The sequence below is a fragment of the Hyaena hyaena genome, unplaced genomic scaffold (assembly GCF_003009895.1).
Source record: "Hyaena hyaena isolate Hyena2069 unplaced genomic scaffold, ASM300989v1 scaffold_394, whole genome shotgun sequence".
NCBI classification, from domain to species: Eukaryota; Metazoa; Chordata; class Mammalia; order Carnivora; family Hyaenidae; genus Hyaena; species Hyaena hyaena.
In genome coordinates, this window is record NW_024081026.1 from 888093 (window position 1) to 914013 (window position 25921).

At 39.5% G+C, this 25921-nt stretch overlaps 1 protein-coding gene across 2 annotated transcripts in view; it reads right to left on the bottom strand.

The window, feature by feature from the left end:
• Positions 1-6481: 6481 nt before the first annotated feature.
• CCDC122 (coiled-coil domain containing 122) overlaps positions 6482-25921 on the bottom strand; it is a 73340-nt gene continuing 53900 nt past the window's right edge. Inside the window, exon 8 of one of the 2 annotated variants that reach the window (XR_005531642.1) lies at positions 6482-6505. The gene's annotated coding sequence lies outside the window, so the exon portion shown is untranslated. Of the gene's footprint in view, positions 6506-24072; positions 24104-25921 lie in introns of those variants that run through there. The other variant, XR_005531641.1, reaches the window with a different exon arrangement.

Genomic DNA, 25921 nt, shown 5'->3' on the forward strand with positions numbered 1-25921 from the left:
TCTAGCTCTATTCCCCTCCCCCTCCCGGGAGCCCACTCCCCTCCAAGCCTCTGTCCCGGGGCCGTGGCGGGGGCGGGACCGGGGAATCCCGGCATCCAGCCCGGACACTCCGGGGATGCTGCGGCCCCACAGCTGCTTGCTTACCTGGATCCCCGATACCGGGAGCGGGGGCAGCCCGCCGCGCGGAGCCGGGGGCCGGGCTGGGCGCGGCGCGGCTCCTCCTCGCCTCGTCGTCCTCCTTGTCCGCTTCTCCCGGACTCCGTCCCGGACACGAAGCTGCAAGACGCGGCCCGGCTGCAGCTGCGGTTCCCTCTGCTGCCGCCGCCGCCGCTGCCGCAGACAGAGGACGCCCCGTGGCGACTGGAAGCCTGTGTGAGTAGCGGCGCCCGAGAGAGTGGGATCTGCTGGAGACTCCGCGGCTCGGGGCGCGCGGGCGTGCGCACGCGCGCCTGCGAGTGTGAGTGTGTATGTGTGTGTGTGTGAGTGTGAGTGTATGTGCGCGCGCGCGCGCGCGCCCACGGGACGGGGGAGTCGCGAGGGGAGGGGGTGAGAGGCCGAGAGATGCTCGTAGGGACTGAGGCAAAATTCTTTGCCCCCGGAAATCCGTAAATCCGGCGAAGGAGGATCGAACGTGCGTCTCGCCGGGGGGAGCTGCCCGCGGGGCGGCGGCAGAGGGGGAAGGGAAGGCAGCGCCGCGCGCGGGCTCCGGAGCCGAGCGGGTCTGAGCCGAGCGGAGCGCGCAGCCACGGATGCAGCAGAGGCGGTGCCCGTAGCCCTCGGTCGCGCTGCCCCCTCTAGGGAGGGGCCGAGTCGCTCTCTCCCGCCACGGCCGCGGCTGTCCGGACTTCACGGCTAAGCGCGGGGGAAGGGGGGGGGGACAGAAATCGGGACACCACGGTTGCCACTGCCACCTTGGAGGCGCTCTGCCCCTTAGTGGGCCGAGCCGAGACCCGGGCGCACGTGGCCGACTACCGGCGGGAGTCGGCGTGTGCAAGCGCTGCGGGCGTGGAGTGGGCGGTGGAACCCCACCGAGCTCGGCCCACCACCTGGCCAGTGTAGGGATGCAGGGCGGGGAGCAAAGGTGAGGTCGGTCGGGAGTGAGGTGAGCTTGCACCGTCTGGGGGAAGGGAGGGAGCTTCTTACTCCAGGTAGAATGCTGCCTCTTTTCCTCCTCGGAGGCCACTTTTCCTCAAAGTTAATCCACTACCCAGGTAAAAGTGCGGGTCTCTTCTTTGTTCGGATTCAGCTAACTGTGCAGGATCAGAGCAGTGCCTTTTTGAAGTCAGGCTTGGCCAGGAAGGGGCCCCTGTGGGCAGCCTGGCACGGCTCTTGGCCTGCTAACCCTCGTATTCCTTCATTCAGCCAAGCCGCTTTGTATATACCTTAGAAATAAAAATTGTAAACACATTTAAATACCTTCCGTCCTAAATGACATAGCATCCTACCAGTACTCATTTCCATTTCTTGCTTTTCCAATTCTTGCTTATTGTAAATTATAAGTGCAGTTTTATTCACCCAAGAATTTCTTGAAGGATCATCAGGTCTGAGTAATACTTGAAAATACCCTTCCTGGCGGGATTCCTCTGCTCAGGGATTGTGTTTTGCATACTCTCGCATGCCCTCCCGTACTTAGCTCAGTACCTCGTACATTGTGTGTTTTCTATAAATGTTGAATGAATGACATTGTTTCCTAGTTTCACATATCCTGAAGGCAAAGACTTGGATGATGGGAAAGTCATTACCACCCCACTAGGCTTACTTGATTTTCACTTGCACCATTTCCCTGTGTGTGACTATTTTCCCCTCTGGCGGCCAGAGACCCAATGTAAAAGAAAACTAGAGAATAGTGACCCATTGTGCAGCCTTATCAAAGGGTGCAAAAAGAGAGTACTCTGCAGGGAACCCAATGGGATATCCTGTGTGTAAGAAGGCTAAAGCACACTTTATTTCAGTCCTGGGAGAATCTAACCTCTTAAAATGTGAAAGTCACTGTTCATTAGCAATGTATAATGTCCCTTCTAGAACAGAAAAACGGGGGAGGGGGGCAACTGTTAAGAGAAATGCACATTTCTACTAGCTTGTCAGATACGAGCTTCTTTCTTGTAAAGAGCATTACTTCATGGACACTGACCAATGCAAGGTCATCCCAGACTATTTTGCTATAATACCAAGCCCACATCCTTCACCCTTGGTATTTCCACAATCATCCTCGTAGAAGTAAAAGTCCTCAATTTTACATTCCATGCTAAATTTCAGTTTCTTTGAACTCAGGCTCTCGTATGAGCTGCTTCTCTCTCCACTCATGATATCACAGCTTTGAAATACAACTGAAATAAAGTGAAAATTAAAATGGATTTATTTGGGTGCTGACAGTGTGTTCTCTAGTGGGGGTCCTTTTAAATAACTTCTCTTCTGTCCCTCAATTTACAATCTTCTTAGAAGCCAGGTGCTTTTTTTGTTATGTAGAAGGCCTAGATATTTAAATGTTTTACTTGAAAGGAAGCTCTGGAACTTGAGGAGGAGAATAACTCTGACACCCCAAATGGATTCCTGACAGCCAACCTAAAATAAGTATGAGTCAAAATCTTGAAAAATAATCTTAAAGCTTTGTTTTCTTTAGAAAATTGCCTTTAGGCTTCCCAAGTGCTCGTCTTACTGAGAGGGATGAAGAATGTAATGTAACAAAATTTTAACTTCTCTGATGACCAGCAAAGAGGGTCATCTTTTTCTCTTTGTAAAAATAAATGCACTGAGAAGAAGCCAATATTTAAAAATAAGAATGTAGGCATATAGCAATCTTAATTTATGATCATTTAAAAAATAAACAATAGAAAGGGTAATAACATAAGATACATAGTGTTTATGACCCACTTAAAGATACAAGTTTGGAGGAACAGCCAGGATTAAAATGGAATAAACCATAGGCCCTTATGCTTCTTAAATACTAAATAATAAAATGTGCTACTGACAGATTCTCTGTCATATGTTATTATAAGTAGGACTGAGCATCAATAGCATAATCATAAAGGTCCTATTTTTCTTCCTAAAAAGGGCATGCTCCTTAATGTAACTGCTTTTTTCAATTTGCAGCAGTGCAATAAACTAGTCAAACATTAACTTTCTTAAGAACACAGTACTGAGGAAAAGTGGGGTAGATAGAGAAACACTTTAACCTGATTTGACCACAGCTAACTAATCTATTCTATCAGTGTAAATAAAAAACAAAAGCTTTCTACCTCTGAATTTAGACTGTGAGATGTACCCTGAATTCCAAAGTCACTTCTGCTGGGAGCATATTGCCCCAAATTCATTGAAGTGAGGTGGCAGGAACCGTTAGTTGAAGTCCTGCTGTTGATTTTAAATGGTCGTGAGCATGCATAAGAAGACAGGTGATTTCCCCCCATAATTAGGTCCCAGATCACTTAGTCCATTAGTTTTATATGATTTAAAAACCTTAACCTGCACTTGAACACAAAGTGCCAACTTGGTACAGAGGGTAGCACGGGAACAAGGAGAAAACTGGAGCTGTCCTGTTTGCACTCGTGCTTTTATATATTGCTTTATTCCAGGTGTTACTGAGGGTGCTTAATTCTGAGTAAGAAAAGTCAAAAATCAGAGGAAAAAAAGTTATACTTCATTCCAAGCAAAAGTAGTTAGGATTATGTCATCATCAGTGCTGACATTTATGGTGCGGGTGAATATATTAAATAACACCCGTTTTTAATAGTTTCTGATAGAGCTATGGATTTCCTGGAAGCTGAGGAAAGCTATGTGTCCTCTCCTCAGGAAAATGAACATAGGAAGATGTAAAAAAATGTTTTAATTTTTTTTAATGATTATTTTTGAGAATGACTGGGAGAGGGGCAGAGAGAGGGAGACAGAGATTCCGAAGCAGGCTCTGCGCTGTCGTGGGGCTCGAACCCAGGAACCCACGAACCATGAGATCATGACCTGAACCAAAATTGGACGCTCAACTGACTGAGCCACCCAGGATCCCTTGAAGATGTAAAGCATATTTGAATAAAATTTCAGGAAGTAAGGGAATCCCCTCTGAAGCTGAGATAAAGAATCTAACATACATCCTTTGCATACTGAGATTTACAGTTACAGAGAGATGAATTGGTAGATTTACTAATATCCTCATTTCTGTTTTTAACCTGATAATGTATTTGATTGTCAACACTAAAAAGATGCATAAGCAAATCAGTAAACCAAACAAGTATTTATTGAGTACCTACTTCACAATCAATTCTGTTCCTCATGCTGTGGTTGTTACCAATAAAGTATAAATGCAATCTATTTCTGCCTTTAAAGAGCCTTCAATCTAGCTATCATTATTCTTAGGAACAAAAAAGTGGAACATAAGCATACTTGAGCACTTGACCAGAAACAACAAACCTCAATTTGAATTACTAGTACAGCTTTTTAAACCAATTGTTAAATAAACCATTCCATTGAAAATTGGTTATTAGTGCCCAGTGTCTAAATGCATGTTTTTATATTCATATACCCCTAGTAATAATCACTTAGATTATTGCATGATGTGTACTGTAAAAAGCTACTTTATTGCTGTATTCTGAATTTTAGATTGGAGATAAGAAAATTACTGGCAAGGAAAAATGGACTATATTGGCAATGGCAGCTATGGATTATCTATCACAGGCTCCCTGGGCAAAGTGGAATTGATTAGAATATATTAGAACTAATATTTCCACTGATCAAAGAATTAGGGGGGGTACCCATGCATTTTTAGAAGTCTAGGTCTACAGAGACCCAGCAGTCTATTCTTGGAGAATTTTACATAATATTTTATTATAAATTATAAATGAATAGAATATAAATATAAAATATCATATTTATTATTTAACATAATATGTTATTAACAGTATTTTATTAAGGACTCTCCTTATAAGTTCTTAATTTTTGTCTTCTCAGTTTTTTTTCACTTATTGACACGGAATTATCTTTGGCTAATGTAACTTTTAAAACTGCAACTCTTTCACTCAATTCTTGACAGAATTATGGAGAGTACAAAAGCAACAACCTAAAGAAACAAGAAGTTTTCAGTGGTTAGAGGCAGTTTTACCATGAATTCCCCTCCCACTTATATGGTGGCACAAACAGAAAGCCAGTCACAAAATTAGAGCTGTGGAAAGCCCAGCCATCTACAAATTAAACATTTTACACAGCCTGCCCCCACCCAAGAACTCCAGAAGCTTCATGTGGGGAAAGCAGGAACATCAGTCATATCTTTCTTTTACTTTTCCAGAGTCTTAGAATCATGTAAAAATAATACTGGACACCAAGTCGTAAGATCTAAGTTCAATGCTAGCCTGGCCAACGGCTTGCTATGAGACCCGGGGCAACTCACTTTCTGAGCATCATGTTGTCCTCCTGTGTAACGCGGATAATAGTAACTGACTCATTAGTTAAGACAATTACATGAAATAATGTGAGAAAGGGTCCCTCCCATCATAGGAGCTAAGTAACTCTGTGCAATCTTGGATCTAAATAATAAGTTTTAAAATGTATGTGGCAGAAAATTAGAGCATGTACATGAATGGGAGGCTCCTGCAGAAATTTTGGAAGTTTTTGTTAGATGATAACTTAAATAATGTTGAATGATTTGATGATTCCTGGGAGTCCCTTCCAAAGATATTTTAGGAAAACCACAGACAACCAAGAGTTGGCAGAAACAGACACATGCAGGAAATTGTGGGTTCCATAATTCTAGAGGTGCTGTAATTCTATAAATTCTACTGCTATTGCAAAACCCAAGCTTTTGTGTTCATTTGTTTTTAATTAGTCTCTGGGTTTTTTCAGTCACACAGATTCTCCCTCCTCAGTTATGGTTTGCCCTGCTAATTTAGCTATGTGAACATTTATTTTACAGACTAATACCAACAGCAATTTTTTAAAAACCAGAATAGATCACTGTTTTCTCCCTCCCTTAGTTGTAAAAGCAGTACATGTGTTCATTGGGTAAAAAAATAGGCAATGCAGAAATGTATAAGAAAGAAAAAATTGCTGTATATTACCTCTCAGGGGCCAACCACCATTACTATTTTGGTATATATCCTTGCAGATATTTTATTTGCATAGATTCATTCTTTTAAAAGTCATTCAAGTCAATGTTCAGCCATTTAAATGCATACTAGCATTTTAGTAAAAATGGTTCACAAAAAAGTTCAGAAGTGGTTTTTTTTTTTTTTTCCTTTTATACTCTTTCTTTCCAAGATGGGCCCTTTGTTCATCACATACTTTAAACAGGATTTTAACCAGTCATCTTTGAAAACTTCCCTTCCTATTTCCCCACTTTCACCACTTCTAACAATGAGTCCTTTTTAATGACCCTTTAAAAACTTAGTCTCACCTTGAGCTGACGTGATCTGGAGTCACAAGCCCTGCTCCTTGGCCTCTGGCCATTCTGTGGGTGCTTTGCATTACTTAGCCTCCACCCCCAAGATGAGGTCCAGCTCTGACCTTGGATCTAGTACTGCATTCCCTGATGGAGCAAAAAAGATTCTTGATTTCAATAAGTAACCAGAATGTGCATTGGAGTGACCATCTACTGGTTCTACAGAAGGTTGGTGTGGTGGTGAATTATTTGAGTTCATGTTTTATGTCAATTGCTGCAGGCAAAATTTGGGAAGTTTGTTTTATTTTGCCTTTAAGAGTCTATAAACAGTCCTTCACAATGCAAATGCTGGCGATAATTCCAATAGGATTTCCAACTTTCGTAATTGAGCGTGCTCACTATTTTACCCAGAAGCTATCATTATTAATGAAATGTATAACAATGTTTGTTTATAATTTGGCCAGTTTGCTAGTTGTACAGAAAGCTATAGGTTCTCAGAGTAAAACAGACACAACCCAATCTATCCCCCTACAAATCCAAGAGACCAGACTCTCTGCCGCCACTTTTAAATGAGAGCTAAAGAACTGACAGTAGGAAGGAAGGAAAAAAAGAAAACGAGGTGAGATTGATTATATATAGTTCTCTGAGAAATATATGCCCTACATTGTGAATTATGAAAGTTTTAAGTAAATAAGTTACAACATTGTATGTGCAACTCATAAAAGAAAATAATGAGATAATAAAATGCAACATATGAGACAAGCTATAATCTTAGAAATTGTATACAGGGAATAACAATATGTATTAAAAAGTTTTCAAGAATTCATAGCATGTCTCTAGCATTAATCAAAGGAGAGAGCCATCAAATTTAGCAAATGAGAGTTTCAGCAACTAGAAAGGTATACCCTTATTGCACAAGATCACTTCTACCTTGATTCTTTCCTGTGCCAGATGTCATAAGATGCCACATTCACACCATTAAATCTGAAAGGTAAGGTGAGGGCAAAAACAGAAAATCTGGGACTGGGAGACAGGAGAAGAGTTGAGTAGCCATGAAATGTCCCTCATAGGTAATACACGGCTTGGTTGAAGCTCAAAGAGATGGATGCTGTGCACGTACAATTTGTTGGACTCTATTCTCAAAACTCAGTCTTTGAATTCTCATAATAAAAACATTCGACCAGAATAATTAAGAAAAACTGAAATAAATGCAACAATAATTTTAATTTAGCAGAAAGCTACAATATATAGTATGTTTTATATCCTTTAACCTAAACTTCACAAGTTAGAATCACTAGAATATTTTTTGTAGTTAGCATAGAAAGGTAAAAATATGCAATTTAAGATCAGGTTAAGCTAGATTTAAGTCACAGTTCTGTCACTCTCTGAGTAGACTTGGATACATTTCCTCACCTCTCTAGGCCTCAGTTTCCTGGTCTGAAAATAGGGATAATTTAATACCTAACTGTTAAGACATTTTATGAAGATTAATGAGACAACACTAAGCATTTCCCAATGTTGACAAGCTGCTGGAGGGATACTGAGGGCACATAGAGTTTACTTTCTGTGATGGTTAGTTTTATGTGTCAACTTGACAGCACCATGGGGTACCCAGGTATTTGACTAAACATTATTCCTGGGTGTGTCTGTGAGAGTGTTTCTGGATGAGATTAGCATTTGAATCAGTAGAGGAAAGCAGATTGTCCTCCCCAAAGTGGGTGGGTATCATCCCATCTGTTGAAGACCCAAATAGAAGTAAAAGGCAGAAGGGAGAATTTGTTCTCTCTGACACCATAGGTTCTTCTGATTCTCAGGCCTTTGAACTCCAACCAGGACGATACCACTGGCTTGCCTAGGTCTCCAGCTTGCACACAGCAGATTGTGGGACTTCTCAGCCTCCATAATCATGTGAGCCAATTCCTTACAATAAATCTCTTTAAATACAGATATTGGTTCTATTTCTCTGCAGAACCCTAACTAACATACCTTCCTCTACCACCAAATGAACTTTTGAGTTCACATGTCTGCTTTCTCTTTATTTCTTCAAAATGTCAGCTATCTCTTCTAGTTTCTATCAGTGCAGCTGATTGCAGCTTCTCCTCTACTCCAAAGAGAATTCCATTGCACAGACTTAGGAACATCTATTTTTCAATACAAATAGTCTCGTTTTACTTACTTCCCATGTCTAGACTGTATTCTGAATACATAAATTGTTGATTGGAATTCAGTTTTTCAGATACACTGATATCTGTAAAAGAGCAACCCAGCAGAAGGGCATATATCTGCCCTTCCTCCTTCCTGCTTAACTCTGCACCCTTCACATCATACCACATATTCACCCTGAAAGAAGTCAGTTTCTCATGATTTCGGCTAGCACAAATCAATTCCTCAGGGCCAGAGCGCTATTCAGTTTTTTGAAACTGCAAAACTGTGGACCAAGCCCCAGACCATGAAGATTTCATTAAGGGTTACATCCTATGTGATCCAGCCTGAAACATTCAGTGCCTCCTATCATAAAATTCACAACACAAGTTTTTGAAAATAAATGAACTCAATTTCTTTTCCATATTTAATATACTCCAAGAGTTTCCACATGTAACGTGTATATTTATAATTCTTAATCTGTGGCATATAAGGGATTTAATCAAAGTATAAAGAAGAGTTTCCTGATAAAGTGATTCTATCCGAATTGAGGTAAGACAGTGGAATTGTCCTCTTTATATATGTGCATATGAAGCTCTTTTTAAATAGGTCTAAATAAAAGCATTTATACACAGTACTTACTAAAGCCAGACTTTAATGATTAACTAAGTACTCTTTTTTAATATTTATTTATTTTGAGAGAGAGAGTGTGTGTGTGTGTGTGTGTGAGAGCATGGGAAGGGCAGAGAGAGAGGGAGATAGAGAATCCCAAGCAGCTTACACACTGTCAGCATGGAGCTCAATGCAGAGCTTGAATTCCCAAACCGTGAGATCATGACCTGAGCTGAAATCAAGTCAGTTGCTTAACTGAGACACTCAGGTGCCCCTCAAAGTACTCTTTTAGTGGGATGATTCTCTGATACTGTACAATAGGAAAATCCAGACTAGGGTGTTATTTTGATACATTTTAATGGTTTTATTCCATGACAATTATAGAAGGAAAAATGAAAATAAATGACAATTGGCCTTTAGCACCTGTTTTAGTGAGATAATCTCCATTTTAGATTTCTAGAATGGAGATAGTAGTCTGGGAGAGAAGAAACAAGATTTTATTCTTATGTGGTAAAAGATCTTATGTTAAAGAAATTGTTTTTAGTGTTGGGAGGGGGGAAGAGAGGGAATATGATATGGTAGGCTACCTGCTATTGATGGAATGTGTCCCCCCAAAATTCACATGTTGAAATCCTACTCCCTAACGTGACAGTATTGGTATTAGGATGTGGGGCTTTTGGGGGGACACATCTAATAAGGTCATGAGGGTGGAGCTTTCATGAATGGAATTAGTGTCCTTACAAGAAGAAATACAAAAGCTTGCTTTCCACTTTATGAAGGTATACGGAGGAGATGGCCATGTGCAAGCTAGGAAGAGAGCCTTCGCCAACCCCATAAACTGCCAGTGCCATGATCTTGGAAATCAGCCTTCAGAACCACAAGAAATAAATAAATGTTGGTTACTAGCCTTCAGAACTGCAAGAAATAAATAAATGTTGGTTGTTTTAACCACCCAGCCAATAGTATTCTGTAATAGTAGCCTGAACTGAGACCCTACTCCAAGAGTTAATGTAGTAGTTGTTGTCTTTTACCTTAACTGCCATGTAGAATCTGTTCTTAGACTAGGAGACTGTTAGAATTTCCAGGGGATCATTAATGTCTTGCTAACAACCATGCATAATTATGTGAATGTGTATGTGTTTTACACATATAAACCTTGTCATTAATACAGTTAACTAGAACCTTGTTTCATTCTTACAGTGGAAATGTCAATTATGAGTTTGGGTTTGTCTTATATTTTTCTAAAGCCATTGTTACTCTCTTTTCAGATTCCATGTTATATATTATTACTTATAGCTGGATGCAAATAAAATAAATGCTTTATATGTTTTAGTAAATCTCACATCAAGCCTCTTTTTTTGAGTGTCCTAAATATATGAGAGAAATATTTACTATACATATGCAGAACCACAATCACAATCACACCTTCACGATTTGGGCTTTGGGCACCTGGGTGGCTCAGTCGGTTAAGCGTCGTCTTCAACTCAGGTCATGATCTCGCCACTTCTGAGTTTGAGCCCTGCATCCGGCTTTGTACTGACAGCTCAGAGCCTAGAGCTGCTTCTGATTTCTGTGTCTCCCTCTCTCTCTGCCCCTCTTCCACTCACGCTGTCTCTTTCTCTCAAAAATAAATAAACATTAAAAAAAAATTAAACCTTCATGGTTTAATTGACATTTCTTAAGAAGGCAGTATTTGCCCAGAACTACCATTTCACAGAATCCTTCTAATGATTCCATCACTCTGGAAGCCCATGCAATTGACTTGTAAATTCTACAAGTGGAATAAGATGAGGGGTACAGGGGACAATGCTTCCAAATTCAATCCATGCTTTGAATTTGCTTTCTAATTTATTTTCCATGTCTTTCTTTTCCTAGCCTGTTATAATGGTGCTTTATTGTGAACTGTTGATTTATTTATGAGGAGTGAAGATGGAAAATATATCGTGTCAGAAAGCCTGGGTTCAAGCCATGCATCCCCCACTTACTCTCTCACTTTGAGTAAATTATTTTTACCAACTCCTGCTCAGGTTTTTTATCTCTAAATTAGAGAAAATGGTAATACTCATCTCCCACAGCTATTATGAAGATTAAATTGAATTTTTCACATAAAAATTTTGTAAAATCTAAGGCATTGTATAAATGCTAAAATATTTGGAGGGTATTACTACAGTTGTTACTATTTTAAAATATTAATATTTTCAAAGCTAAATATAGTAACACAGTCACCCATGAACTAATTTATTTGGCATAGTTTCTAGAGCAAAATAAAGAATCCATTTGCAAAGTGAGTTGCTGTTCATCTCATACCCAGTGATTCACCCATCTAACAGCCTAGAACAACGCATATAGTAAGGTATATATGTTATTTATCCCCTTCTTTTAAATCAACCTAATTTCTTTTTAGTCCTCCTGTACCTTTCCTCTTGGTTTATATTATTGGGATTATTTTTTTGCAATAAGCAAATATCCCAAGGACTATGAAAAATGGTGATAGCATTTTTCCATCTAAGAACCACTTTGGCCCTTTATAAACACATTAATGATCATCACACAACATTGTCTATCTTGAATGTTTTCACATCTTTTTATCATGCCTGTCTGCCTGGTTTAAAATCACAGGGCAGGAACTCTGTCTAATTCTATTTGTAAATCAGGGAGAGAGCATTGTTGTTCAATAAATGCCAAGAAGCGACAGCATCCATGTGAGGTGAATAGGTGGAAATTATTATTTCTGTGTACAGAAAGGTGAAAATAAAATGGGTACTCTACAAAAATAAAATGGGTACTCTACAATTTTCAAAGCATTCTCATATCGATTATCTCGTTTGTCCATCACACCGACATTGTGAGGAAGCTAGAGAGGGCAGCTTTACTGTTAGCCTCCTTGTATGGAGGCAGAAAGCGAGACTGAGAGGTTAAATGCCTTGTCCGAGGCCCCTCGGCAAGTCAACAGCACAGCTAGAGGGGACATCGGACCTTCAGAATCTCTGCCCTGTGGTCTTCTCAACTGATGCTGCAGGAACTTCACAGCAGTACCTGTGATGGGTCTGTGAGCATGTCAAGAAACATCAAGAAGCTTGTCTATTTTCTTCCCTTTGTATCTCAGCACTTAACTCTGATCCTGGCCTGCAACAAGTGCTTCATAAATAGTTTTTTAATTAATTAATTAACCAATTAATTAATTAATATTATGGATATCCTGTCAGCAGGACTCAAGAGTTAATTATTGAGTCCTGATGTCCTTGCGGTCTAGACCACTGCTCAACCCACTAAAACCATTCTGTATTGCTAATTTTCTGTTTCATTCAGTGACCCTTGTGATGTCAGTTTGCAGTCCCACCATCCAGCCTATCATTCTTCTACCAGGTTGCTACCTCTGTTCAGTAACTCAGATGCATAGCCTCATCTCTAATAGACTCAGCTGTAACCTGCAAAATGCAATAAATGGAAAGGCCTAAAAATGTATAAGTCTAACTTTTCATTTCATTATGAAAAAGTGTTATGTGTTTACTGCTAAAATCTTCTGGGCTGTCCAGAAATCAGAAACTGATACCAGGACACAAATGACTTATAATTGAGAGTCTGCTATTAATGTTCTCTGTTCATGCTAATGGCAAATGGAAGGTTTAAGACATTTGTGTGCTATATTGAGCTTTGGAAAAGTGTTGGACAGACAAGCTGGATTGGGCAGTAAATGAGATGGGAGACAGTAGTAATGAAGGGAAGGGTGTGAGAATGGCTGTGGACACAGTGGCTACTTTTCTTAGATGTGGCAGTTAGCAGTCAGTAATCCAATTAGCTAGACCAGATTTGAGCTGAAGGAATTGCCCATAAAGTAGTTGTAGAGTGTCCTTACTACCCTCAGTGGTGCTAGAATAAAATGACAGTGCACATGTTTGATATGTGCACTAGTTGAGGGACCAAATCATCATCTTCAGCATCCTTTGTATGTATGCTATTATTTTGCAGATATACTTTAGTCTTTTAGTAGAATTTTGGCTAATTGTCTTTTCAAAATGGTTCATCAAGGAAGCCAGTGGTTGAACTTACTCTTATTTCTTAGAATCAAAATCAACTCAATAGGCTAACAACCCCTTCTCACCCACACAGCCTCTATTAAACACACATATTGTTGAATTACAACTAACCTTTTGTCCGTCTTCAGTTCAGTTTTTCATTTTCCACAGAAATCCACAAAACATAAAACTATTTATCTTAGAAGAAAATCTTATTTAAAATGAATACCTCATAATAATATATGCTAATAACATTTTGAGTATTATAGAATATACAACCCTTGGATTCATTAATGAATCCAGTATCAACATATGCTGGTTCAATTTCATTAACCCTTCAATAAAACCTGAAATTTTAGGTATGTTCCCAACTTTTCCTATCAAGTGAGAGATCTGAGATACATGCAGAGAAAATGACAGGAAAAAGTGAATCTCAACTCCCTCAAGTCTTCTTTATGTTTATTGTGCTTGACCTTAATTTCCACGTACTAATTAGACACACATTAACTAATGTCTCTGAGCAGGGCAAAAGAATATACATACATACATATTGACACTCGCTAAATTAACAAACTTCAATATCTATTAACCTGTCCTATTCAAAGTAAAGCAGAACAAAATACTTGTTAAGTATTACTTAAGTAGGGGAACTCATTTTTATTAATGAACAAATGAATGGCCTAGGAGCAACACAATCATGATTTGCTCTTTGGTTTTCCATTAATTCTACGGTACATTTCACTCTACTTAATGTGTTTTGTACAGCATTATTTTTGTTAAATTTAAAATGTATTAATACATGATTTTAAAAGTGATTCTCTTTGTTATTTCTCTTAAAGTTGTGTTTGAAAATAATTAACAACGAATTTTTGGTTGTTATCTATCTAGATTCTTGTATATGAAGTTGCTTCAGGGCTCACCTTTGTTCTAATTTATAATCAAGTATTGAGCCTCTCTTACATTTCAGGTATTGTGATAAAATACACCAATCACCTTCTGTGGGGCATGTACTATTATTCTCATTTTTTATAAATGACAAAGCTCTGCTCCAGAAAGGTTAAATAAGTTTCCAAGGTAAGAAAACTAGTAAAGGTGAGTATCTATCCAGGAATCCAGATCTGTGTTTCTCCAAGGCCTATACCTTTGTCAGTATATCCTGTAGGCTCTCAAATTTTAAAACCATCAAGGCTTAATGTAGATCTGTGTGGTTGCACACACGCATACACAAAAACACAGCAGGATGTTTTCCTTTTTAAAAATAGTCTTGGCATCCGAAACACAATTGCATTGGAAAGACAGGAGTTATCAGTAGTGAACTGACATTTTGGTATATACCTGGCTTAACCTTTGCAAAATCTTAATTAGCATTGGGCTGACTTTGATAAACCATCCTTTATCATAGTAAAATAAATATGACTTGTGGAAGAGATAGTTTCCTATTCTCTGCACTTTTAAACAGTTCTGTCATCAGGTATAAAACCTACCAGTAGATTTAATATGCTATTTATTTCTATAATGAAAGAAACTCTTATTATTCACTAGGAATAGACTGCATTTGGGGATACTATAATAGATGGCAGAAACAACAATTGAAATTCTGAATACATTAGAACCACAGCATGTTGCAGACCAATTAAAATTGACAACCAAGTGAAGCAAATACACATGGATAAATATAGAAAATTCTAGTTGTTGTTAGGGTGATTCCCCCTCCTCTCTGCCTTTTCTCTTTTCTAGGTGGTATTTTTCTTTCTTCTGAATATTCTAGTTCATTTTGTTAATCCTTTTCTGTTCGTCTTCTGAATTTTAATCAAATTGAATGCTTACAGATATAAAAATTTTAATTCATAGAATACCTTGGCACTTTGATGTATTTAGTGTCCTGATGTTGGGAAACTATCACTAACTAGAAATACTAGCTTTTGTAGATAATATATAATTTTCATAATCTTAAACCAAGATGGGGAAAATAGATACCGTGCCAAATGTTTCAGCCACGTGTTCACCTTTCTGAATGAAATTAGTATTGGCAGCTGAGTAGGAGATTACAGGGTACCGTTGCTTTAACCTTCAACAGTAAATGGTGCTTGCTGAATTGCCGCTATGTGCCTCTAAAGCCCAAGAAGCCTAAAAATATACATTTGATGCTAATGATCAGAAAACACAGTAAATTAGCATCACTTAGGTTGACAGGGACGGTGGGGGGAGAGTTAAGACTAAATATTTTGCTAATGGAGATTATGGAATTTATTTTCCTGAAGTTCTGAAAGAAAGTTTCGCATAAGGCCTGCCTGTTTCTAGGAGATTACATTTGATATAACAACATAAACAACAGCTTGAGTAGCAACTGTGGCTCATGCATTGAACTAGGTACCTAGGGTTTAGGATTAGAGGTCATAGGATTAGGGCACCAAACCAGTGCCCCTTCTGATTCCAGTGACCTACCTACATCAACTACACATTAATTCATTCTCATGTCAAAAAATAAAGTATTTGTTCATAAATGTGTCATACTGTTTGAAAAAAATGATATGAGAGAACTAGGTGTATACGGACATAATTTCATTGAAACACAGGTGCAGTTCTGGTCTGAAATTGATTTTTAACCTATATCTTTTTTGAAGACAAAGTATCTGCAATGTATATGAGGACTAGTGGGAAGGAGTAATACAGCTATCTCAGCAGCACTGAAAGAAAAGGAGCAAGTTAAATGCTTTCTACTCTCAGACATGATTAATAATCCTTAAGTACTATTCTGTTCAATAAATTGTGACAGAGTTACTCAATGTGAGTCTGGAAAAGGACATAATGATTTGGCTCCTTGTAAGTAATGCTTTTTAAAAATGGAGGTTGGATTTATATTTTTGTAAAAACAAATAGGTTTGGGGGTGAGGGGAATGTTTCCTTACTGAATTAACTTGTAAAAAGTAGCAAACAGTGCCATCTACTGGGCTTTAATTTTCTCTTTGTTAGAGGTTTTGCAGAGGATCCTAATAATTGTGCACATTGAATACATACACACAACATAAATAAGACATAAATTTAAAAAACCCTTTGTTGCCTCTCATGAAGATTGAAAGATTTTTTAAATGGCTGTGTTTGTTCCTTCTTAGTATGTTCTAAGTCACTTTACTATTGGTATTACAGGAAATACTCAATAGAAATAATTGCCTTTGCAGTAATCTCTTTGATATTAAAAAAAAAAAACTTTCTAGAAGGAAAGTTAAATTACCTTACATGGAAACATAATCAAATAAAAATTGAGGAAAACCGCCACAGATCTGTGAAATAATCCTCTCCTTCACTCAGCTGACAACTCTCTGGTCCATCCTCAATCTGATGTAAGGCTAACGTCTTACCTACTTTACAAAGAAAAGGAGGAAAAGAGGAACACTCTTCCTAGTGAGGAGGCCCGATGGTGTGTAGAAATGTTCATTTCATGCAACACGTGGTGGAGAAGAAGGGGTTGGGTGGGTCATCCCCAACACTTCCCCAGGAGGATTCAGCGTGCTGGGTCATCTGGCTTCACAATGGCTTGTGATCCACACCCTGGCAGCATGCCAGCACAGTGTTTCTCAAATTGTGGTCCACCTGTGTCAAGATCATCTGAGGAGCTTGTGAAAGATGCATGTCCTCAGCCTCGTCCGAGGACATGCTGAATCCTAAAATTCTGGTCTGGCACCCAGACACTTTCATTTAACAGGCTATTCTTATCCACGCTGGAGTTTGATGACCACTGTCTAGAACCCTGGGATTCTATACTTTGTAGCTTCTGTGGTGCCTAAGATCAAACAGCAGGTGGGTGAGCCTCTGATGATCCATTCCAGGCCTCTTCTGGCAGGACTGTTCTGAAACAGTATGTGCCTGTACATTAGCACCAGCTGTGTTGCTTTTAAAAGTTGTACATTCCTGGGTCTCCTGTCAGTGGTTCTGATTCACAGGGTAGCTCCCACCACTGTCCACAGTGTTCCTGCTTCTCTAGGGGAGCTCCAGGACCAATCCTACAAAGACAGTTCTCAGGAAAACTAGGGAGCAGACAGTGTTTGCTGACTGTCTCCCCACTGACTTTTGTGTGCACCCCCTTCCTCTTGGCATCCTGCCTCCCCTGTGGGCTGCTCTTGTTTCACTTAGTCCTCCTACTGCGATTCCTTAGAGCCGTCCCATTCTTGATGAAGCTTGTTGATGGCAACTAACCTCTCCCGGAGCATTAGCTTTTAATGAATGTACATGCACACGGGGTAGCCATAAAGTCTAGAAACATAAACATTATTTTGTCTTGTGCTTGGCGTGATAACAATAAATCATTTATTTTACATCTAACTATGTTTTCAGACTTGGTGCTCTTCCTTTAGTTAAAATGTCGATGACTTTTGGTAAAAAGACTTTCAGATGGTGATGGGTGTGCGTGGATCACAGAGCACACTGTGAATGGTGCGGCAGTGTGGACAGAGGTTTGGTTATCTATCCTTTTGCAGAAGTATGCTCATGTGAGGTATCACCTCTCCTGGCAATGCTGGTGCACACGGAAGGCACTGAGGCCTCCAGAGCATCAGCAAACCATTCGTGTCTCTGACTTCCCCAACACAACAGTGATACCAGAGGAGACATCTCCAGGACCAAGAACCCCTCTTTTGAGTTATCCACAACCAATTCAGCCATCAAGCCCAGCACAGTTGGGTCTAAGCCCCTTGTGAAGCCTTCTCCTAGGTGAGCTGCATCCATAGTGTCCTCTCCGTTCTCTCAAACCACAGTACTTATGGTCTGAGAAACTACATTACAGCCAGTTACAGACTGTTTTTAAATAGCTCTTAAGTTGTGGTGAAGAAGAAGGGTACAAAGAAGAATGATTTAAAAGTGAAAATTTGCAATGACTAGTAACTTGAGTATTATTACAATTCATCTGTCCAGCCCACTGAAAATATGCTCATTGGAGGCAAGGACCATGTCTTATATTTATTTATATCTTCCACAGTATCTCACAAAGGCCATGTACTTAATAAATAGCTCATTTGAGGGGCACATGGGTGGCTCAGTCGGTTAAGTATCGACTTCAGCTCAGGTCCAGTCCATGAGTTCAAGCCCTGAATCGGGCTCTGTGCTGACAGCTGCTTTGGATTCTGTGTGTCCCTCTCTCTCTCTCTCTCTCGAGTGTCCCTACTCACTCTTGCTCTCTCTCAAAACTAAATAAACTTTTAAAATTTTTTAAAATAAATAAATAAGTGGTTCATTTGATGCAACTTTTTGTCTTAAAACTCTCCTTAGGCATTCAAAGTCTCTTTTAATGTAGGGTTTGCAGATTGGTGACTACAGAGTCATAGTAGGGTATGTCTTAGATTAAGAGAATCTCTGGACATTCAGATTCAGCCCCATCCCAGACTAAGTCCTTCTTAGTGGTCTTAGAAGCCTATGTACTTCATTCGATCAAGCTCTCATTGATTCTCCACACTGTTCCCTTTATAAAGAACAGCTCCTGAGGCAATCCCATTATTATCCAAGTGGAACTTTTGTCCTATTGCCCAGAATCTTCCACAGCCATAAGACACATTGGCTTCTCAACCATTGCTGGTTTATCTTTTACAGTGGTCACAACTCTAGCTACACATCAGATACATTGGGATAACTGTAAAATGCTGATTCCCAAGCCCCCTAAACAGGTTTGATTTAATCAGTTTGGAGTAGAACCAAGGATTCAGTATTGAAAAACAAAACAAAACAAAAATCTCTCAGGTAATTCTAATATGTAGCCAGAACTGAGAACACTCCATTTTTATTACGCTCAGCTAAGAAGATCCTATTTTGCCTTTCTCCTCAAATTTAGGTCAAAATTCCTGGCTTCAGGTTTAACTATTAAAAATTAATAAATCCAAGTATAGACATTACAAAAAGTAGCAGACAGTGATATAGAGTATCTCTACCCTACTTTTATCACCTTAGGGAGATACTAGAATCCTCAGGTATTTTAAAGCTCTCAGGGCAAGGGATGCCCTAAATGGGTTTAAGAGCTACTTTGTTAATGCATTAATTATAAAGTGACATGGCATGGAAAGCTCTGATAAAACAAGATCTTGAGAATCCTCACTGAAACTCTCTTCTCAAGCATTTTCCCCAATCTTTAATGCTGGATAAATGAAGGAATCAAGAGATACAATTTGCTGTGAGGAGAGGGTTGCTTTGAATGGAATTTAGAAACAGGACTCCCACTCAAATGTGCCGCCCCCTGGGTGATGTTGCCAACTATCATATCTAACCTGGTTTAGTGCCCACTCAGTACACTGTTCCAGGATTTTAGATGTTAATTACCATTGAGAACAATAGCATGGGATATTTCTCAGCCCATCACTATGCTTTGCCTAGCACATAAGTGGTCAGGGGATATGTGAATGGCTAATAAATACATGTGTGTAATAGGTTTCACTAAAATAAAATGATTCATATTTGGACAAAATGCCCTCCTCCATCCATTTGAAGTTGTTTCATTTAATTTTATTTGACACTATTGGATCCCTAATATTTCTGTCAGTAATCAATGGAAATGATGATGGCTTAAAATCTGCATGTCTAACATTTATTTCATCAGGAAAAATTCGTAGATCTGAAATACATAATTAGTTTATCCAATGTGTTTTTGAACACATTTACAGAATGAGAGTTTTTATCTGCCAGTTTCACTGAAGGAGCATTTATGGGTATCTAGGGAACTTAGAATATGATTATGAAGGAACTCATAACCAACTGAGGGATGAGCCTGAGAAGAATAGTATGAACTGTTGACTTGAAATTATTGTGAAACTATGTCCTCTTCCCAAAACATATGTGCTGGGAGCTGAGAACAGCCGTTTCTGTTTCTGTCCCATCTTCCTTGCTTTTTGTTTCTTTTTTTTTTGAGAATTTTAACAGATTTGTGAGGTTTACGTTTGTTACATTTCTAGGGATTCAGAGATGTGTAATTGAAAAATCAAAAAGGTTTGACAAGTCAAAAAAACAGAGTGAGAGGCAGAACACATAGACGTGTGATTCTTGAGAGACTCCCAACCATGCTGCCTTCTTTTTAGTTTGCAGACCCACTATGTAGATTTATTTTCTTTGTTCTCTCTTTCCCATTAACTAAGCATGTCAGTGTTGACCCAACATCATTTAATACCTCTTTAGTGATAAAGAGGAATCTAATGACACAACAGCATCATATATTTTAAGTATGAAAGTTTGTTCTTTTAAAACTGTTAATATTGGGTAAAAATGCCCAGCTAATAATTCTTCCTCCTCACCATGGAATACAGGCTTTCTTGCTCACTATCTTGAAAACTACAAGAGAAGATCAATGGAATAGAAAATTATCAAAATATGATGCTCCCCTGCTGCCACAATAAGGACAAGATAAAATCTAGAAAGTGGATGGTGAACTGAAGGCAACTTTGTGACAATTAGTGATTAGCAGTGACTTGAAGATTTTGAGCTACTACTGACAAAAGAAGAAAGAGGGAAGTCAGTAGGGGGAGAGAAGGGAAAGAAATCTCTTTATCCATATTGCTTTACAAAGAAGACTGTTTTTCACTCTTGTTATGAGGAGCATACATTTTGTTTTGAAGTTGGAATAGTTTCTGGTTGGCAACCACTGTGCTTTCTGTCCCTGCCTCTTCTGTAGTGGCATTTATCATATTTTCCCTTCTGCTTCAGTATCTGTGACATGTCATATCCTCTTCTACTTGTTAAGCCATATCATCTTCTTTGAATCCTCATAGCCCTTGTATTCAGTGGGAGCAGAATAAATGTTTAGTGAAAGAATATTTTTTTAAAAGAAGACTACTTTTAAATCTTGAGTGAGAGGGCACCTGGTGGCTCAGTTAGTGAAGTATCCAACTTCAGCTCAGGTCATGATCTTGCAGTTGATGATTTCAAGCCCCACATCAGGGTCTGTGCTGACATGATAGCTCAGAACCTGGAGACTGCTTCAGATTCTGTGTCTCCCTCTCTCTGGCCCTCCTTCAGTCACGCTGCGTCTCTCTCTCTCAAAAACCAATTAAAAAATTTTTTTTAATCTTGAATGAGAAACCAGAAGGTACTCTTCATTGGATACCATAATTTCCATGGTTAAAATTAGTTAGAAAGTAAATTGTTCCTTCAGCCTCCTACACAACAATGGCAATTGACTTATCCTCCTATGCAACTCTTTCAAAAAAGTCCAAGGAAATGTATTGTAATGGGCAAAAACTTCTTGGTATCCACTAATAGATGATTAGAGCGACGTGTTACACAATTCCAGTGGCAATATTCTTATAAGGGACTGCCATTTTATCAGGTGTGACTCTTAAACTATAAACATAGAAATGCAATGAATATTGATTTATTTTCTATAACTCAGCTTAATTTCTGACTCTGGACTTGCTATTATTCCTGCTTGGGAGGAAATTTAACCTCTGCTTCTCTTGGAAACATCCCCTGCCCTCAAATGTGTCATTGTTCTGGGATTTTGTACATCACCAAGTGAACTCCAAAGGGGAGTTGGGTTTGAGCCAGCTCAAGTACCCCAGCAGAAAGAGGCTGTGTATGCACCACTAGAGGGTGACAGCTGCAGGGGACAGTAAGAGGTTGTTTGGAAGGTATCCACTAGAGAATGGTCCAGAGTAGGGTTCCTTGAATGAGGGGTATTTAAATAATCTGCAAATATAACCTAAGAGAGCGACTCTACATCTGACAGAACTACAAACAGCAACTTCTGAGTAAAGGCCTTTGCTCTTTCTACTCAGCCCTCCTGATCCACATTGGGGTCAGCAGTTGGAGTTTAGAAGACAGCAGTAGAAACAGCTTGCATGTCCTACCCCTAGTACCGAATTAAAGCCTGGAGTCAGACTTCACTTGACAGAAGAGAAGCTTTAGTCAAAATGCGAAATTAAAGTTAGACTTAGCACTTACCTATGAGACTGTAGCCATGGTTAAAGTTGTCCAGAAATGCTATAGGATCTCTCTGAGATGTTGCCAGGTGGTAGGGAGGAGATACCCACCAGAACATGGATGAAAACAGTGGCTTCTTGATTGTATCCTACTGAATTCACACTCATTGTCACGTTCCACATGCTTTGTCCCTTCTAGTGTGATGGCTCTCTGATGCTACCATACTCTCCTTCCTTGACAGTCATACCTATGACTTGAAGCTGCCTCCCTGGATACTTCTAGAAGACTGCATCTGACTCCAGCCCCAGGACCTCCCTCCTTGGGGAAAGCACTTTACTTCCTTTTACCTTTTTCAAAAGTTTGCTCCTGCAAACAAACATTTTCTCCCTAATGCATCCTCCATAAGCAGTGTAAGTTCTTCTAGGAGCTTAGTTTTGTTTTTAGAAAGAAATGCCAGAAAGGATAGGGGCAACTTTACTTCCTATACCTGAGGCAGAAGAGCACAGAGCCAGCTATTGGCATGAATATGGAAAAGAGTAAAGGAAAAAAATAAGTGAGAAAAAAAATGTAAATTATATATCAAAATGTTATTCAGCTCCATTTTGATTTCTGGTGTATTTTAGTGATCTTTGATTTTATTGAGTTTAGCTATTGGAAGCAGAAGACAAGTGGCCGTAAGCTAATGACAGCATATTTTATACCTTGATGTGCTTGCTTCTTCTTTTATGCTTTGTATGGACTATGGAACAGAAGCATCAAAGCATGGTTGTTGAGAGCATCTGAGTCCAAATCCTAGCCAAGCCATTATGTCATTGTGTGACCATACCCAAGTTACTTAACCTCTATGTGCCTCAGTTTCCCCTACATGAAATGAGAATGGCATCTGCTTCATAGGGAGGTTATGAAGATAGAGTTAAAGTTTCTAAAGTGCATATGAGAATGTATGAGACATTGTTTGTTGATAATTTGCTTGTTCTTTACATTCTAGAATATCTATGGGGCAATAAATTGCTACAGGTGTAGCTTTCCTTAGTTGGACAACTCAAGACTTCCTTGAGTCCTCCAGACTAGGTCATTGTCTTAGCAGCTCCACGTATTACTTTTTGAGCACTTACCATCTTTACAGTTCAATAATTAACCTTGTAGCTATTTAACATCTGGCTTCCCTGCTCAGTATATAAGCTCCATGCTTACAGAGAGCACATGCTGTTGGGTTTCTTTTTTTCGCTGTACCCTGGTAGTTTGGAGGGAGTGGCTGCTTGTAAGTATTTTTGTTAAATGAATGAAACTGTTGAAATGTTAGGTATAACAGAAGCGTGGGCCAAAAGGTGTGGCAGCATGGGCCAGCCTACCCATCTAGCTGCTTTGTTTGTATGAAGATCCAGGGATTTGGGGAGGTGACTAGGCCTACACTGACTCCTGAGACCTCTTACAGCTCATATACCTGTCCAAAGCTTTTTCTCAGAATCAGTGTGGTGGTATATCTGACGTTCTGTAGGTTGGGGGTTATAAGATATATTCTGGAAGGTTTTATTCAACCATTTGTCAAAATAAAATTTACCAGGATATTTCTTTTTTACTTTTAAGAGGTATGATAAAATGGTATCAACCCATTAGCTACTTTTAGAGCTATAAACAGTAAAAAAATTTGAACTCAGTTTTTGGCTCTAAGAGAGAAACTTAAACATTTAAATTGCTATCACTTCGCATTTATTTAATATAGTTTAAGATTTAAAAAAGAGCCTAGGTTACTTGAAGGCCTTGTGGCTCGCTCCAAAGTTAGTAGTTTCCAGTTTAACTTGCATTAATGGGTAGGTCAGCTGAGGATTGCTTGGAGGAGAGAGAATTACATTAATGATTACAGACAACACTGATTCTTACAGACTTCATGTTTTGAAAATCCTTTTGGGGCACCTAGGTGGCTCAGTCGGTTGAGCTTCCAACTCTTGATTTCAGCTCAGTTCATGATGCCATGGTCATGGAATTGAGCCCCATGTTGGGCTCTGCGTTGATAGTATGGAGCCTGCTAGGGATTCTCTCTCTCCCTCTCTCTTTGCTCCTCCCCAGCTCATGCTCTCTCTCTCTCCTTCAAAATAAATAAACATTAGAAAAAAGAAAATCCTTATTATGCAATAATATTCACAGAACACTATATAAAAAAGCATGGCATAGTTAGGATTTCATGCCCAAAACAACCTAGAGGAGCTACAACTAGCAGATGAACCCGTGGTGCAGATTCTCAGGGATATGTTCCTCTTCTCTCCTGGCATCAAGCAGCCCTCCCACCCACCACCCAGCCTCTGAATCTCAGTGCATCTGATTCAAACTTTCTCGTTTACTTCCCCAAAGTAATTAGACCTGTGTACTGTGGTCGTTCCAGTACACAACAACTGTGGTCTGGAATAGCTATCCAAGCCTTTGCTTTTCACTTCATCCAAATTCTGTCCATCATTCCAAAGACAGCCCCTGCTCTTCATTCCTCTGAAAATATGAAACAGAGTGATCCTTCATTATACCTACCCTTTCAGTGTTATAAAGTGACTGATCTGTTTTGTGTATTACTGGCACAATTGGGTATAAGATAAAGGAGAGAAAGAACTATGTACTACTGTACATTACATTATGTTTCAGAGGGATGCAGTGAGCAGATGTACAATTGTTGAATAGGTGATCCAGAATTTTTAAATAAATGATCCAAAATCTTGGAATATTTAATTAAGTCAAAGTACATATTTGCCTGATGCCCAAGGAAATGTCTAGTATTTCTTAGATGTTCAATAAATATTAGCATTCCACTTGTAATCTGAGATATTGAATTTAGGGTTTGTTTTTTTTTTTATAGTTTATTGTCACGTTGCTTTACATATAACACCCAGTGCTCATCCCCACAAGTGCCCTCCTCCATGCCCATCATCCCCTTTCCCCTCTCCCCCACCCCCTCCACAATCCTCAGTTTGTTCTCAGCATTCAAGAGTCTCTCATGGTTTGCCTCCCTCCCTCTCCCCAACTATTTTTCCCCTTCTTCTCCCACTTCATCCTCCACTAACTTCCTCCTAATCCACCTATATGTGCAAACATATGGTATTTGTCCTTCTCTGCCTGACTTATTTCACTTGGCATAACACCCTCAAGGTCCACCCGTGTTGCTACACATGGCCAGATTTCATTCTTTCTCACTACCATGTAGTATTCCATTGTATAAATATACCACATCTTCTTGATCTATTCATCAGTTGGTGGACACTTAGATTCTTTCCGTGTTTTGGCTATTGTTGAGAGTGCTGCTATGAACATTGGGGTACATGTGCCCTTATGCATCAGCACTCCTGTATTCCTTGGGTAAATTCCTAGAAGTGCTAATGCTGGGTCATAGGGGAGTTCTAATGTTAATTTTTTGAGGAACCTACAAACTGTTTTCCATAGGGGCTGCACCAGCTTACATTCCCACCAACAGTGTAGGAGGGTGCCCGTTTCTCCACATCCTCACCAACATCTAGAGTCTCCTGATTTGTTCATTTTAGCCACTCTGACTGGCATGAGGTGGTATCTCAGTGTAGTTTTGATTTGTATTTCCCTGATGATGAGGGACGAGCATAATTTCATGTGTCTGTTGGCCATCTGGATGTCCTCTTTGGAAAAGTGTCTGTTCATGTCTTCTGCCCATTTCTTCACTGGATTATTTGTTTTTCAGGTGTGGAGTTCGATGAGTTCCTTATAGATTTTGGATACTAGCCCTTAATCTAATATGTCATTTGCAACTATCTTTTCCCATTCTGTCAGTTGCCTATTAGTTTCATGGATTGTTTCCTTCGCCATGCAGAAGCTTTTTATCTTGACGATGTCCCAGTAGTTCATTTTTGCTCTTGATTCCCTTGCCTTAGGGGATGTAAGAAATGGCTGTGGT